Raw genomic sequence first — 15,507 nt, forward strand, 5'->3', positions numbered from 1 at the left:
AACCCAGCGGCCGGCGCCTGGGTCCTGCTGGGCCCTCACCACAGCCACCTGGGGCGCTGTCTCCCCGGGGGAGGGTGTGCCGCCTGCAGGGGGAGTGGGGATCGGAGCCCCCGGGTGCTCAGGGGGGGCGGGAGTGGCAGACAAAGCGCTTCACACGGGCTCTCCGGGGAAGGCAGGAGCCGGCGAGCGCCCTGGGGGAGGCCTCGCTGCCGCTGGGGCACCAAGATGTGACAGGAAGACACGAAGCAAGTCCCCCACAAAGTGTCACCGGCCTCGGCGAGTCTGCATCAGTTTTACTCCATTGCCTCTGAATACCTGAGCACTCGGGCCGGAGCAGTTGGATGTTTGCGTAATTAACCTTTTGCTCCACTCTGCAGGAAGGGGCCACGAGCCAGCCTGTCTCCACGGGGGACGCCCCCGGGGGACGCCCACGGTCCCGTGCTGGGTGTCGCCTTCCGTGTGAACAGGAGCTCACTTAGGTGAACCTGATCCACACGGTGCTCATGGGAGAGAAGCCCGCCTGACGCCTCGTGTCCTCCGTCCCGTAGACGCTGGTCTCTCCTCGCTCTGTGTGGCCTCACGCGTGGCTCCGTGGGCAGTGTGCTCACCGGCGATGCCTCTGCCCGGTGTGCCCGGCTGCGTCTGCAGCCACAGAACAAAGGACAGCCGAGGCCACGAGGAGGGCGGCCTACCTGACGCCCTCCACTCCCTGCAGCGACTCAGGTGGAGAGTTGTTCTTAATTTGCTGCTTTTTTTTTTAAAGACCAGATGAACTCATCTTTAGGACAATGAGCTGTGCTCACATGCACCGTATGTTTAAAGTGGCACCAAGGAGGAGAGAAAAGGGTTTCCTTAGCAGAAACTTGAACCGCGTCCAGCACGGCCAGGGGTGACCCCGAGGAGGGGCGGTGAAGGATTAAAGAAGCCAGACGAGAGAATACAGTTGGGGCCCGGTGGATCACTGTGCCTGGATGAGGAAACAGTGACCCAGCTCGTGAGCCGAAGCTTTATTTTCTAGTCAAATCACACAAAGCAAGGGGAGTGGTCAACATGTTTATCATGTTCTTAGGAATTTCAAATCTATTTTGTTCCTCAAGCCTTGTTTGGCAGCACTTCCTGTACCTCCCACAGACCATTAGCTTCTAGGAACTAAGGAGGACTATAAGGTCAAGCTTAATTGTGCTAGGAGGGCTCAGCCCTCCAAGCTGGGACTTGTATGTGGCTCTGCCACAGGTCAGAGGCTATAGCCACTCCCTACAGAAACTAGAGAATTGAGTTTAAATAAAATAAGCAATGTTTAAAATCAGGAGACTGTCTTCAAACTTCTAGCTTCCCTTAAACAACTGGATCTGAAGACCGAGTCTTCATTTCTACCCGAGACCAGGGGCTGGTGTTCCTCAGCCGGGGTCAGGGCTCAGGGCTCAGGGGCCATCTCCGGGGACTTGGCTGTCTCCGTGGTCCTGCCTGGGGCCGATTAGAAGCAGCATCTGAGTGTGTCCCGGAGGAGGCACATTTTGGGAGGATAACTCAGAAGGTGGAGGAACAGGGCGGGGTGGGCTGGGGAGGCAGGTGCAGTCTTGGCCTGGGGTGGTCCGGGCCTTAGATGGTTACTGCAGTCCTGGAGGCGTTACAGAGGAAACCTGAGCCTTCCGTGCATCGGTCTCCTGGCAGCGTTGTCGAGAGAAGACGGGGATGTGGGATGGAACGCCAGCCTGCTGCCCTGCACACCGAGTGTGAGGGGGGACTGTGGGCGGCTGCTCACTGCTGTGCTGGGTCAGCCAGCCGTCTCAGTTCTGAGAGCGACCCATGCTTCGCCCGAGGGGCTGCCGCCGTCCTGGGCGTCTTGTCCCCACGCCCAGCTGTGACTTCATGGCGTTCCCTGACGAGTGAATTACTGGGCTCCTTTGCCGAATCATTGGATGACTTTTAAGAACAAAGCACGTTTGTGCAGAAGGATTCAGCATGGTCTTTTTTTGAAAAGAAAGCACATTCGATGAATTTGGACCAACTGTGAAAATCACAGCCTCCCCCCACCCCTGTGTCCCCCCCCCCCCCCCCTTTTCAAGCAACCAAGGTCAGCTGTCGGATCGGCGCCTTTCCCGCATTCATCCCGAGATGGGTGTGCGGTCAGGGAAATGCCCCCACTTCCCGCGCCGAGGCACCGCCACTGAGACGGAAGGAGACCCCACACTGAGGCAGAACCAGGCTCCACGGTCAGAGCATCGGCCCCAGAGATCGCTGCTCATCTCAGTGTCATGTCCCCGAAATGCCCGTGGGCAGAGCTCCCGCTAGAAAAATGAGAACATAACAGACGGTACAGCCTTGACATTGGACGGAGGGATGGGAACCGACATCTGTCCTCCCGGTCAGATAGCATTCACCCACCTCAATCCAGAGAAAGGACGGGGCACCTCCACGGGGCGCCGCCTGGACCCCCACACTCCCCGCCCCAGACTCAGCCCGTCCCTGTGAACACAGCCTCCTCCGGGCCCGGGAACAGGGAGCTCCCCGAGGAGGGGGGCACGCGCTCAGCACTCTCACCTCGTTCACGCGCTCAACACGCACGTGTGAGGTGCTGGGCTGGTGCTCCCGCCGTGCCTGCGTGATTCCAGAGTGGACGGCCTCCTGTTCGCCCCACAGGCCCTCAGCATGAGTCTGCTCATTCCTCACTGTGTCCCCGGCCCACCCTGAGTGCCCCCTTCCTGGTGGCCATTCCCAAGGACCCCGCTGCCAGCTGCAGGGCACCCCTTTCTGTCGGAGCTGCGGGAGCCTGGGTTGGCCCTCCAGGGCCTCCGAGACCCAGCTGGGTGTCAGACAAGGCTTTTCTAAGAAGGGACTCTCAGGCTGAGAGCTGAGGGTTAAGTAGGAGGAAGCCAGCGGTGAGCAGGTGCAGGGAACAGCATTCGTGGAAGAGGGACCAGCAGGTGCAAAGGCCTCTGGGGGAGGACCTGGAGGGCAGGGTTGTCCGGGGAAACGGAACCAACAGGAAGCATGTGCCTGCAAAAGGAGAGTGTAGGGAATTGTTGGTTGTGGAGGCAGCACCGTTGGTGGAATTCATTCCGAGTCCAAAGGCCTGAGAACCAGGAGCTGGCGTAAGTCCAAGCTGGGGGCAGGGGAGCCGAGGTGAGGTGTCCCCGCTCCAGCAGGGAGGCAGGGAAACGGGGTCCCTCTGTCCTCTGCCCTTGGCTCTCTTTAGGCCCTTGGTGGGCTGGACGAGGCCCACCCACACTGTACTGCCCCTGCCCCTGCCTCTGTAGGAGGCGTTTACATCTCTCTCCTGTTGGCCTGTTTCTCTGAAGCCCTCCTCACACAGCCCTTCCAGAACCCCACCTGAGACTAGTGGCGAAGAAAGGCTTGTCCTGCATTTCATTCCCTTGTCAGAGAAAATAGTCAGCCCCACCTTTTCTGGGCTCCGGTAATGAAGGCAATCCCCAGAGCCCCGGGAACGGACAGGCGTCTGGCGCACGGCTGTCCCGCGGCTACAAGGGGGCAGGTGCAGGTCCCCGCTGGTGGCCGGGGTGAGCGGTGAGCGCACACCTGGCCCCGCCTCTGGGCTGCCCTCCGTGCCCCTGATGGCGCTTCCCCGCCCGGCTGACCGGGACAGAGCAGGCAGAGGGGGAAACAGCGGAAATCCATTTTGGAAAATGGACAAAGGATTCTGAATGTATTGACTGATTTGCTAAGGGTCTTGCTGATTTATGACTGACTTCCTCATGCGCTTTGAACAGCCTGAAAATCTTTATTTTGCAATAAAAGTTGAAAAAATACAGTAGTTCTTTACAAATCAAGGATGATATTATTTAAAAAAATAAACTTTCCATCCCATAGTTTCAGATTCACAGAACTTAGGCAGTGTGCGGAGGGAGTTGGCGCAGACCGCCCCGCTGGCCCTGTTATAACATCTGTGAGCCCGGCCGCATTTGTTACGATTAATGAGCCAAGTGGACACGTTACAGACTGAAGTCTCTACTGTACTCAGATTTCCTTAGGTTTTGCCGCTGCCCTTTCCTGTCCAGGAGGACCCCACAGACACCAGGGTCTCCTTAGGGCCTCCTGCTGTGCCGGTTTCTCAGACGGCCCTGTGTGGGTGACCTTGACCGTGTGAGGAGGACGGGCAGGGACTCTGTGGGAGGCCCCTCCGCTGGGTTTGTCCGGGGCTCCTCCCGTGGACACAGGAGTCTGTGGAGTCAGGTTCGAGGACACAGGTGGCGTGTCCTCCTCCCGTGCTGCCCGCACGTCTGAGTGCGCGGTGGTGCCTGAGCGCCTGGCGGGTCCATGGAAACTGGCCCTGAAGGCGGACCGGTGACGTGGCCGAAGTGGCCCCGGCGCTTCCGCCCAGCCGCCCTCCTCACGCGTGGGACGGGGCGGAAGGTAACGGAACAGGCGGGCCGTGAGCTGCCAGCAGGGCGGAGGGGGCTGGGACATTCGGGAACCAAAGGGCTCTGTCTCACCTTTGCCCGCAGACCTGACAGCTCCCACCGGGCTGCCTCGTGGGGACATGGAAAACGTGTTTCTGAAATGAATAAGGTCCCAGCGGACACACAGGCAGCGGCTTCTGGGTAAGAAGGTCCCAGGTTCGGCGTGGGGCCAGGTTAAGCTCCAGCCCCGGATGGAAACCCTCGGCCCAGGCGCCCTGCGGGGCTGCCGTGGACGCGCCTCTGCCCCACGCAGCCCCCACGTCCTGGGTGACTTCCAAGCAGTCGGTAGCCGATTCAAGCAAGACCGCCTTTAACAATGTTGTTGAAAGTATGACACATGTGCCTTTTCTCCCCCCCCCACCCCCCCCCCCACCCCCGCAAACCTTCATACCCACCGTCTGTGTCTGTGGGTTATGCACCCGGAGAGGCTCAGGCGAAAGCCAGAGCCCAGGGGGCGCAGAGGGGCCCTCAGGCTCCTGGTGGTGCTGGAGGGGGAGCCTTTGGAAGAGCGACTCGCCCGGCCAGCCTGGGCCCGCAGCCGGCGGAGGGGAGGCAGGTGGCGCCCATCTTCCTGATGAGCTTCACCTCCTCACCCAGGAAGCGGTTCGGCAGGAAGTCGCAGAGCTGCGGGCCTGCAGGTAGAACCGTGGCTCAGGCTCCTCTCCGAGGCGGGGCGGCCTCCATGGCGCTCACCTTGGGAGGCTCCTGCACGTCCTGGAAGAGAACGCGGTTTCTCGGCTTTCAGGCATCTTCTCCGCCAACTGGAGGAAGAAGTGGCCCCGCCCCGGAGAGCCACACCGTCCCCGTGGGAACAGAAGCCCAGAGAGAGGTGGGTGCAGAGGCCGCAGAGGCCGGCCAGGCGGTGACCGCAGCCGCCACCTGCTGGGGTGATGCCGACGGATCCGGGAGCTCAGGGTTGTTGGGCAGGGAGGAGTTACGGTAGGAAAACCCGGTGTTGGTCCTGGAGGAGGCGCTGCAACTGGAGACTGGATAAGACGCAGGAGGGGGCCGGGGGCTGGGAGAAGGGGCGTCCCCGGAGCAGGAGACAGAGCCAGCTGCTGAGGGCACTGGAAAACGACTCTTCTTGTGTTAAATCCTGCAATAGTGGCCAGGAATTTGTTTTTGTTTTTTAAAGCAGGAAGTTGTCAGGAAGCGTCATTCTTTTGCTGATTATATCTATTCCTTTAGGACACAAAGTTCTCTTCCAGGCTCGTCCGGGAGCTCACGGAACCCAGCACCGTCCTCTGCAGCCTCCTTCCTTTCTGCTCATTTCCTTCACACGTTTCAGGAAGCTCTCTCGGCTCTTGAGGGCTTAACAGGCTCAATACGGGCACTGACTCCCTTGGCCAGAACCTTGCCCTCAGCTGCGCGTTCACAATGCCATGGCGCGCTGGGTGGCACGCAGCCTCGTCCAGCGTTGCCGTGGGCAGGTTGGTGGGGCCTTCCTTTCTGAACAGCCCATTCCCTCGATGTCCGCCGTATCGCCTTCCTTGAGGCTTCGCATGTTCGTGGCCGGAGGAACAAGTCCGTGTTTCCTAAAAGGCCTAGGGTACACGTAGAGGTGCCTGTCTCTCCCTTTGTGCTAGTCATTTTGGCGAATTACTGGAAGATGGTGGTATTTTTTAACCTTTTAAAAATAGAGAAGCCACCTTAGCTCCTGCCGGACAGAACAGGTGGGGTTTGTGCTGTGGGCGTGGCTTGCTGAGCCCTGAGGCTGTGAATCCGGCCAAGGCTGGTCCTGGAGCCGAGATGCGGCGGGTCATCCACACCAGCTCAGGGTTTAAACCCACACACCTGCCAGCACGCCCATAGTGTGTGCGCGCTCGCGTGTGTGTGCGCATGTGTGTGTGCGTGTGCGCATGTATGTGCGTGTGTATGTGTGTGGTGTGCTCTCCTGTCCCCAGAGTGTAAGGGGCACGGCCCTCTGTGGAGGCGGGAAGCCCAGAATCAAGGTGTGAGGAGGGAGGAGGGACCCTCTCGGAAGGCGCGCGGCCTCTCTTACCTCCAGGGTCACCTGTGACCTCGGTGGGTCGTGGCTCCCGGCGGCCTCCATCCTCACCTGGGCCCTCCCAGGCGTATTGGACAACGAAGCGGGCTTTTTGGACTGGAACATGCGGTGTTCCCCGGGCAGGATGGTTCCCGGATTCTTTGTCCGTTGGAGTCGAAGAATGAATCCACGGGCGGAAGGCGTAGAGCAAAGGTGGAGGGGGAAAGGGTCCCGCAGAACAGACTCCCACGTGGGGAGGGGAAAGGGTGCCCCTGAGTTCCTTTTCCCTGCGGCTTACGAAGGCTGCACACCTTTGTGCCTTGACATCCCCTCTGATGGGTCACTATTCCCTTGGACTGGTTACTATAGTAACTCCTGGGTCAAAGGTCAAACCTCACCTGGGACCCGTGAGGCTCTCCCCTCCTCCCTTATTGTTTTCGATCCCTTTGGGCTTCTCCCTCCTCTGAATGACGGCTTCCTTCCACTCAGTGACTGAGACCTGCGGCTCCCAGCCCCTCGTTCTAGGGCGTGTGCCCATGGCAGCTCCTCAGCTCCCCTAGTCTAGGGAGATACACCTGCTGCTGCTCTGGTCCCCTTCATTTCTAAAATGTCCTCAACCTGCCTATTTTACCCCCCAAAATTCCTGCTTCAACGAGGCCGGTCGGCTGACTCATCCTAACCAGTTCCATCTGCAAAGATCCTGTTTGCAAGCGAGGTCGCCTCCCCAGGGGCCGGGTTCGGGCTGCAGCAGGTTTTTTCGGTGGAAACCACTCCAGCCGTAACAGGTGGCCACCAAGTACACGTGAAGGCTTCTCTGTGCGGGGGCGATGTCACAGTCACCCCACGCGGCCTAGGCACCTCCTGCGGTGGCCACCACCAGCCCGTGGCCCCAACCACGTGCCCCTCAGCCGCCCACCGGAGCCCCGACGGGCTTAGTGCTGCGAGGCCCCGTCCGGGGTGGGAAGGTGGTGCCTGTCTGCTGGGGAGCACAGACACCCCAACAGGGCCAAGGAGGCGGCGGGAGGGCCGGCTGCGCCCGAGGGAGGAGGGGCAGGGGGGGCCGTCTTCTGCTGGCAGCTGGGCTGGAGGCTCAGCAGGCTGCACCGGCTCCCCGGAGGCGGAGTTAGGGGCTCCATCCTCCCCTGTGCGCTGCGCCCCCTCAACTCTGTCCCCAGTGGCTCCTGTCCGCCCTTCCTGCCCCCAGGAGGCGTCTTCCCGGTTTCCATCGTCACTTCGCATACCAAGGCCTCCGGCTTCGCTCTCCCAGGGCAGCTTTTCAGTTTGTTCCGTCGCCCTTAGCGTCCGGCCTGGCTTAGGATGGTCTGAGACACAAGCCGGCTTTATTTTTCCTTTTTACAAGTAAATCGCGGTAAAATGCACACGGTACAGTTTTCACGTGCAGCTCAGCGGCGCGAAGTGCGCTCATCTCCAGGCTCTTCACCTGGTGAAACTGCCCGTTAGACACTGACTCCCCGCCCTGCCCCTCCCTCTGCCTCCACAGACAGGACTCCCCCAGGGACCTCACACAGTGGGACTCCCACCTGCAGGGACCTCACACAGAGGGACTCCCCCAGGAACCTCACACAGTGGGACCCCCACCTGCAGGGACCTCACACAGTGGGACTCCCACCTGCAGGGACCTCGCACAGTGGGACTCCCACCTGCAGGGACCTCACACAGTGGGACTCCCACCTGCAGGGACCTCACACAGAGGGACTCCCCCAGGAACCTCACATAGTGGGACTCCCACCTGCAGGGACCTCACACAGTGGGACTCCCACCTGCAGGGACCTCACACGGTGGGACTCCCACCTGCAGGGACCTCACACAGAGGGACTCCCACCTGCTCCCCTGGTGTCTGGCTCATTGCAGCCCCTGAGGCTCATCCGTGTGGTAGCGCGGTCAGGACCCGTGTGTATGTGCCGTGTGGGCACGTTTCGTTTACCCGCTTATCTGCTCATGGACGTTAGGGCGGTTCCTGCTCAGAGAGGACTTGGTGACTCATCAGATACTTCCTGAGCGTCTGCTGGGCGCAAGGCACGGCGGCGCTTCTGGGAAAGGCCCCCAGGGCACAGCGTTTCGGTTGCAGTTTCCAGCTGGCTGTTAGGGCGCCTGAGACCTCTGTCCCCCGAGGGCCAGGGCCCCCACGGCTGCCACGGGGCTTCCAGAACCCTCAGCCCCGCTTTCGTGGTTCTTGGTAATAAATACTGCGTAGACCCGGGGATTGAAGGTCTCCGCAGGCCTGGCATCTCACGTCCTTGGTGACGTCCCACGCTGAGTGGAGCGCCCCTCTTAAAGCGACGTTCCTGATTCAGAGCACAATGATCCGGGGCTGCCCAGCCTCCTGTCCTATCAGCCACCGGCCGGCGGGGCACAGGCTCGCCTTCGCGCTGTGGGCCTGAGCGGAGAACGTCTCATTTCTCTGTGACTGTTTTCACCAGGGACCATGGTCGGCCCGAGGACCCACTTGCTCAGCGGTATTCTAGGTGGTTCCGAAATGAGGTGTTTGCGCTACAGCAGGGTGGGAGCCTTTTTTCTGCCAAGGGCCATTTGGATGTTTATTTTTTTAAAGTATATTTTTATTGATTTCAGACAGGAAGGGAGAGGGAGAGAAAGATAGAAACATCAGTGATGAGAGAATCATTGGTCAGCTGCCTCCTGCACGCCCCCACTGGGGATGGAGCCTGCAACCCGGGCCTGTGCCCTGACCGGGAATCGAACCGTGACCTCCTGGTTCATAGGTCGATGCTCAGCCCTGAGCCACGTGGCCGGGCACCGTTACCTTTTAAACACTGGTTTGTTTTTAGTGGTGCCACCACCGTGGCCACTATTAGGGTTTTTAGGCAAAAATGAGCAGTAAGTGACACCAGTTTCGACACAGTCTGCTCCCCAATCTGGGCCAGTGTCTGGTTTTGCACGGCCCATGAGCTAGGAATGAGTTTATATTTAACATGTTTTGAAAAACAGTCAAAAGAAGAACTTCACAATGTGTGAAAGCGACAGGAGATGCGACTGCCTGGGTGCATGGTGCAGCTTTAGTGGAGGCGCCACGCTCGTTTGCTCGTCTGTGGCTGCTTTCCCGCCACAGCACCCACGTGGCGGAGCTGCGACAGGCTGGGTGGCCCCCAAACTCAAAAATCCTCCCTGTCTGGCTCCGTACAGGCTTCTAAATTATACTTGTATTGATTTCAGAGAGGAAGGAAGAGGGAGAGAGAGAAACGTTAATGAGGAGAGAATCATTGGCCGCCTCCTGCACGCCCCTACTGGGGACCGAGCCTGCAACCCCCTGACTGGGAATCGAGCCGTGACCTCCTGATTCATAGGTCGACGCTCAACCGCAGAGCCATGCTGGTTGGGCAGTCTGACTCCTTACAGATGCCTGTCTAGACCCCTGGGCCCAGCAGTGTTCTTTTTCTCTCTCTCTCTCTCTCTTTTTTAATTGTTTTATTGCTTAAAGTATTACAAAGGGTATTACATAGGTGTCCTTTTTTTTCCCCCGCCCTTGACAATCCCCTGGCCTCCCCTACCCCCCCGTGTCTTATGTCCAGTGGTTATGCTTATATGCATGCATACAAGTCCTTCGGTTGATCTCTTACCCACCTCCCTCCTCCCCCCCAACCCTCCCCGGCCTTCCTGCTGTAGTTTGACAGTCTGTTTGAGGCAGCTCTGCCTCTGTATCTATTATTGTTCATAAGTTTATAATGGTCTTTATTATCCATGAATGAGTGAGATCATGTGGTATTTTTCCTTCATTGACTGGCTTATTTCACTTAGCATAATGCTCTCCAGTTCCATCCATGCCGTTGCAAATGGTAAGAGTTCCTTCTTTTTTACAGCAGCATAGTATTCCATCGTGTAGATGTACCACAGTTTTCTAATCCATTCATCTACTGATGGGCACTTAGGCTGTTTCCAGATCTTAGCTATGGTGAATTGTGCTGCTGTGAACATATGGGTGCATATATCCTTTCTGACCCAGCAGTGTTCTTATGATGGTCTGTGGGGGCCATGTCTCCTGCTCCAGCAGCAGCCGGGACAAGCTCACTGTCCCAAAGAGCCCCACTCTCCACCCCAAGCACAGCTCTCATTCCCTCACTGCTCCCAAGTCGAGTGGGCGGAGGAGAGCAAAGCCTTCCATCTTTGCAGGCAGGTGCTACGTGTATGGCAAATGAATGGGGAAAGAAATTCAGACTAAAGTGTGAATGTCTAATAGGCATGCCTTTGTTCTTTCACGCATTGGATGCACCGACATTTTCCAAGGCATTTGCCCTCAGAACGTATCATCTTTTAGGGGCCGTCACCAAGTCTGCACAGCAGACTAGGAACCAGTTGCCCGGGGCCGACTTTTCGTTCATCCCTCATCTGTAAAACACGTAGGGGAGCCAGTGCGTCTGCAGTTTAATTCGCCGACGATGTGAAAACAAAACTCCGAGGAGCTGCTAGTAAATGCAAATCCAACTTCCCTCGGCTCAAAATTTGCTGAAGTTTCCAAAATCACTGGGGTGAGAGGCCGTCGAGCGCGGCAGCCCGCGGCGCATGCTTGGCCCGCGAGGGGAGACGTGTTAGCTGCACGGTTTTAAAATTCCAGGCGAGTGTGGTCATCTCTTCCTGCTCCCAGCGTTCACCGCGGAAGCCACAGCTCACTCTCGCCCGAGCAGTCACTGGGCAAACGGATGACATAACACCGTTCAGAGGGCTGCCTGACTGTTGGGGGGCAGCCTCTGCAGATGCGCCCGGAGCGCAGGGAAGCCGGGCAGGCCCCGGAGCTCAGCGCCTCCACCACCCAGGCAGCCCGCCAGGCGGCTCCGCAGGCTGCTGGGAGGCCTGCAACCAGCAACACAAGAAAGCGCTTCCCAGGCTGTCACTCCTGGAACGGGCTCCCTTTCCTCCCCCGGAGAGCTAGCGCCTCTTTTTAGGTTTTCCAGGGAAACCGCTTTCTTGTTACGTGAACGGAAGCGAGGGGAGCCCTGCGGGAAGCGGGCGGCTCCAGCCTCTCTCGGCGCTTGCCCAGCGCCTGCCACCGGAACAGACGGGTTGGTGAGGAATGGAGCCCGACGCGAGTACTGAGAGACCTCGCGTTGCCCTGTGTGTGTGTGTGTGTGTGGGGGGGTCGTTATTCACGCTCCCCCCAAGGCTTTTGGGAGGCGGCAGTGAGCCGCACCGCGCCCGCCGGAGCCCCGGGCAAGGATGGAGACTCCTTGGGGTGCACACCTGCTCGCCCACCTGAGACCACGCCTGGGCCGCTGGCATCTCCAGAGGTGCCTCCCCTCCGAGTGTGACCACTTGCGACCTAGGAAAGGCCTGGAACTTTGAAGGCGCGAATCCACTCCGCATGGACCCTGGTGTCTGGCCGCTCCGCTCACATGGTCTTGAGACACGTCCGCGCTGCTGTTCTTCTATTGCTGCGTGGCATTCAGGGAGAGGCAGAAACCTCAGTGAGAGAAACGTGGACCGCTGCCTCCTGCCCGCCCCTCCTGGGCATCGAGCCCAGGACCCAGGTGTGTGCGCTAACTGGACATCGAGCCCGAGACGGGACCACGCTCACCCAACTGAGCCGCACGGGCCAGGGCTCGCCCTCGCTCCTTTGACGGCTGCTTGCCTGGTTCGCCGGCCGCGGCTGAAGTGTTCGGGCAAATTCCACCGTCCGCACGGCCCGGCGGCCTCCATTCCTGGGGAGGAGGCCCCTGGGCGACCGAGGCCGGCGAGATCACGCCCCGTGGGCCCCGCACGCGCTCACGAGATGCTTGTGCCCCGGCCTTAACTCGGCTAAAAAGGAAGTGGCCTCCGTTCAACAGCAAATCGAATGGCTTTCTCTCTGAGCGGCTCTGCCTGCAGCCGACTTCCATAATTCCTCTCCCAGCATGCCGAGCGGTGCAGGACCCCGCCGATGGGGACTGAGACCCTATTTCTGCTTCTTGTTAAATTCTCTTTTATTAAAAGCCAACGTTTCCGAACTCCAGGCAAACACGTGCGGTTACCGCTCTGTAAGGCAGCCTGGCGAGTCCTCTCGGATGAGGACCCACCAGAGAGAAGAACCTCCCCCCCCCCCCCCCAGAGAAGCCAGTGAGCTCCCCAGGAGCCCAGAGGGAAGCAGGGGGAGCGAGGGGGTTTGGATCATCTGTCACTCCTTCCTCCGGCCCTGAAAAAGTGCAACCCAACCCACAGCCAGCAAGTCCACTCTTACTGTCCTCCGCGCACACAGGGGACAAGACAACCCACTACGACTAACGCAATAATAAAACACCTTCCGAGCTGCGTTTCACAGGCATCTCCCCTCCTCCGCCCGCAGGTGCGCGGACATGGAGCAGGCGGAGGCAGGCTGGGCTCTCCGCGGGGTGGAACCCCGTGACCTTTGCTGCTCTGTAAGGTTTCTTTTTAAAAAAACCTTTATTGTTGAAAGTATTACCTCTGTCCCCCTCTTCTCCCCATTGACCTCCTCTAGCCCGCCCCCTGACGTATGATTTCTTAGTAACAAGCACCACGCTTGCGCTTACGTATGATTACGCTTTTTATACAAAGGACGCCTACAGAATCCCAGAGCCTCCTTCCCCGGGGGCCGGCCACTTCCCCTCCCCTTCCAGCTGAGTCTCCTTTGTCGTGGGCGGCCTGCCGGAAGCAGGCGGGCAGCTGTCAGCGCCTGGCTGTCCACTAGAGAAACCCTTTCACGGCGCCACAACACTTTTATTTTTTAAAAAACTTTGGTTAATCCTCACCCGAGGATATTTTTCCCATTGCTTTTCAGAGAGGGTGAAAAGGAGGGAGGAAGGGAAGGAGGGAGGGAGAAACATCAGTGTCAGACAAACTGATTGGTGGCCTCTCGCATGCACCCCAACTGGGCTGGGGATCGACCTGCAACCCAGGTACGTGCCCTTGACCAGAATCGAACCTGTGACCACTCGGTGTGCGGGCTGATGCTCTAACCACTGAGCATACCAGCTGGTGGCCGTCATGACATTTTAAAAAAGAGAGTCTACCCGTCAGTGTTTGAGTAGCAGTTAGCAAATGACAGTTGTAAATCCCGTGCGTCCACTGGAAGCCGGACCGGGGACGGAATACTCAGGCACGGGTCTCCCGGGCACTCCCCGCGCGTGCGCCCACGCCACCGGGCTGCCTGGTGCTGGGCCCGGGACCGCATTCCCCCTGGCTTCCCCAGGCTGCCTTTCTGCTCACCCTCTCCTGGTCACAGCTCCCCACCGGGGGCCTGTGTGCGCCCAGGGCAGTGGGAGGCGGGCGTCCGTGGGCCACCCGAAACTGCGCAGCCTCTTGTTCGTGCGTTTCCCAGAGTGGACCCCCCGTCCTGTGGGTGGGTTCTGAGGGTGGCGGACAGGACCCCCAGCACAGAGCGCGCTGCCGGGCCCGGACTCTGCCAGCACCACTGGGATCTCAACAGCCCAATTCACAACGGCCTGGGTTCTCCCCAGCGTGCTGAGTGCTGCCCCAAATCGGGCCACGGAAGCCTCAGAGACCTCTCACCTCACCGTCCCGAACCCCCGCATCATACTGTTGCCCACGTGTGTGGCTTGCGGCCCTGAAAGGCCACCCACCTGTCCGTGCCCTGGCCCCGCCTCTGCTCCCGGGCGGCTTGGGCCCGGCCCGTTCGTTCGTGCAGCTTCGGGATCGGGACTGGGACTGGCCTCCGTGGGTTTGCCTCCGTCCGTCCCTGCAGCCGTGGGCGTGTCAGGCCTCGGCTCGGGCTTGCAGTGGCTCAGGGTCCCGCATAGGTCGCTGACCTCATTCCCTCTGCCCCTCACCCTGCCCACCCGGGCATCTTGCTGGCCCTGCCCTGCCCTCCACATCCCCCAGGACGAGGCCCCGCCCGTCCTCTTCTCCCTTCCCTTCGCTTGCGGAGACTTCTCTTGCTTCACTGAAGGCGGGCAACAGGTGATGCATCCCTGTCCCAGGTCAGAGGCCCTCTCCCTGGCAAGCCTCCTGGGCCCCAAGTCCCCCCCCCCCCCCCCCCCCCCCGGGTTCCTGACTGTGTGACTCTGGCATCCGTGTTGCTGGGGCCTGTCTCCTGGGTTACAGGCTCCCGGAGGGCAAGGCTGTCCTTGGGGTTCTTGCACACCCCCCCCCCCCCCCGCCCCCAGAGGTCAGGGCCTGGCATCCACCTGGCCAGGAGTTGCTGTGGGTGTGAGGCTCTGAGCCTGGCGAAGGGAGGTGGACAAACCTTACCCATTGGTGCAGACCTAGGCTCCCCACCCTCTGCGGTACACCTCTGGCCCCTGTCTGGGGGTGGCTGACCCCACCCGTCATGCCTGGCCCAGCCAGAACCAGCCTTAACTCTCCCAGCTCCCGCAGCCCGGGGCTCTTCCCTGGGAGGGCCTCCGGGAATCTGCGCACTTCCCTCCTGAGTCCCCAGGGGCCTGGGAGCCTTCTCCCCACCCCTGGCCTTTCTCCTCCACCCGCTGTGCACACGGATCGGACCCAGTCACCTCAGGTCTTCAAACCCTTCCCGCTTCCTGGCTGCCCTGCCCTCTTCTCACTGGTCCCCTCCCCAGGCCCCCACACTGTCCCCCCTACCCCCTTCCCTGGGCCTGAACACCCCCTGGCGCTTGGCCAGCCTGTTTCCTGTGGCTCAGCGGCACCGCCTCAGGAAACCACCCCTGCCCCCTAAGAGGGGACAATTCACAGGGGTCCCTCAAGCCCCAGGCTGGTTCTGGGGAGGAGCTCATCAGTGGAACGACCATTTGCGTGGTTATCTGATGCATGTGGCCACCCGGCTCCCCACTGGGCATCCGCAGAGCCCGCAGAGCGCAGGGCTCAGGCCCGCAGAACCCAAGGGCGCAGGGTGGGCCTGGGGAGGTGCAGGGTGGGCCTGGGGAGGTGCAGGGTGGGCCTGGGGAGTCCCCTCTGCGCCGAGGAGCAGCGCCGCCCTCCACTTGGAGAGTGAGAGGGACGCGGCGTGGGAACGGCTGCTGCCTCGTGGGCAGCCCGCGGGCTAGAAGGAGTGACCGCAGATCCGGTCCAGACAGACCTCTGGCGGCGGGCGCTGCAGGGCCAGGGGCGGGGCGGGACGGGGCTGGGGCCGCGCCCTCCGGCCACTCCCCGGGGCGCGCGGGCAGCGGCGGGCAGCGACCAGGCGGCTCCAAAGCGCTGCGCCCG

This window comes from Myotis nattereri (assembly GCF_964212035.1).
Source record: "Myotis nattereri genome assembly, chromosome: 2".
In the NCBI taxonomy this organism is placed as follows: domain Eukaryota; kingdom Metazoa; phylum Chordata; class Mammalia; order Chiroptera; family Vespertilionidae; genus Myotis; species Myotis nattereri.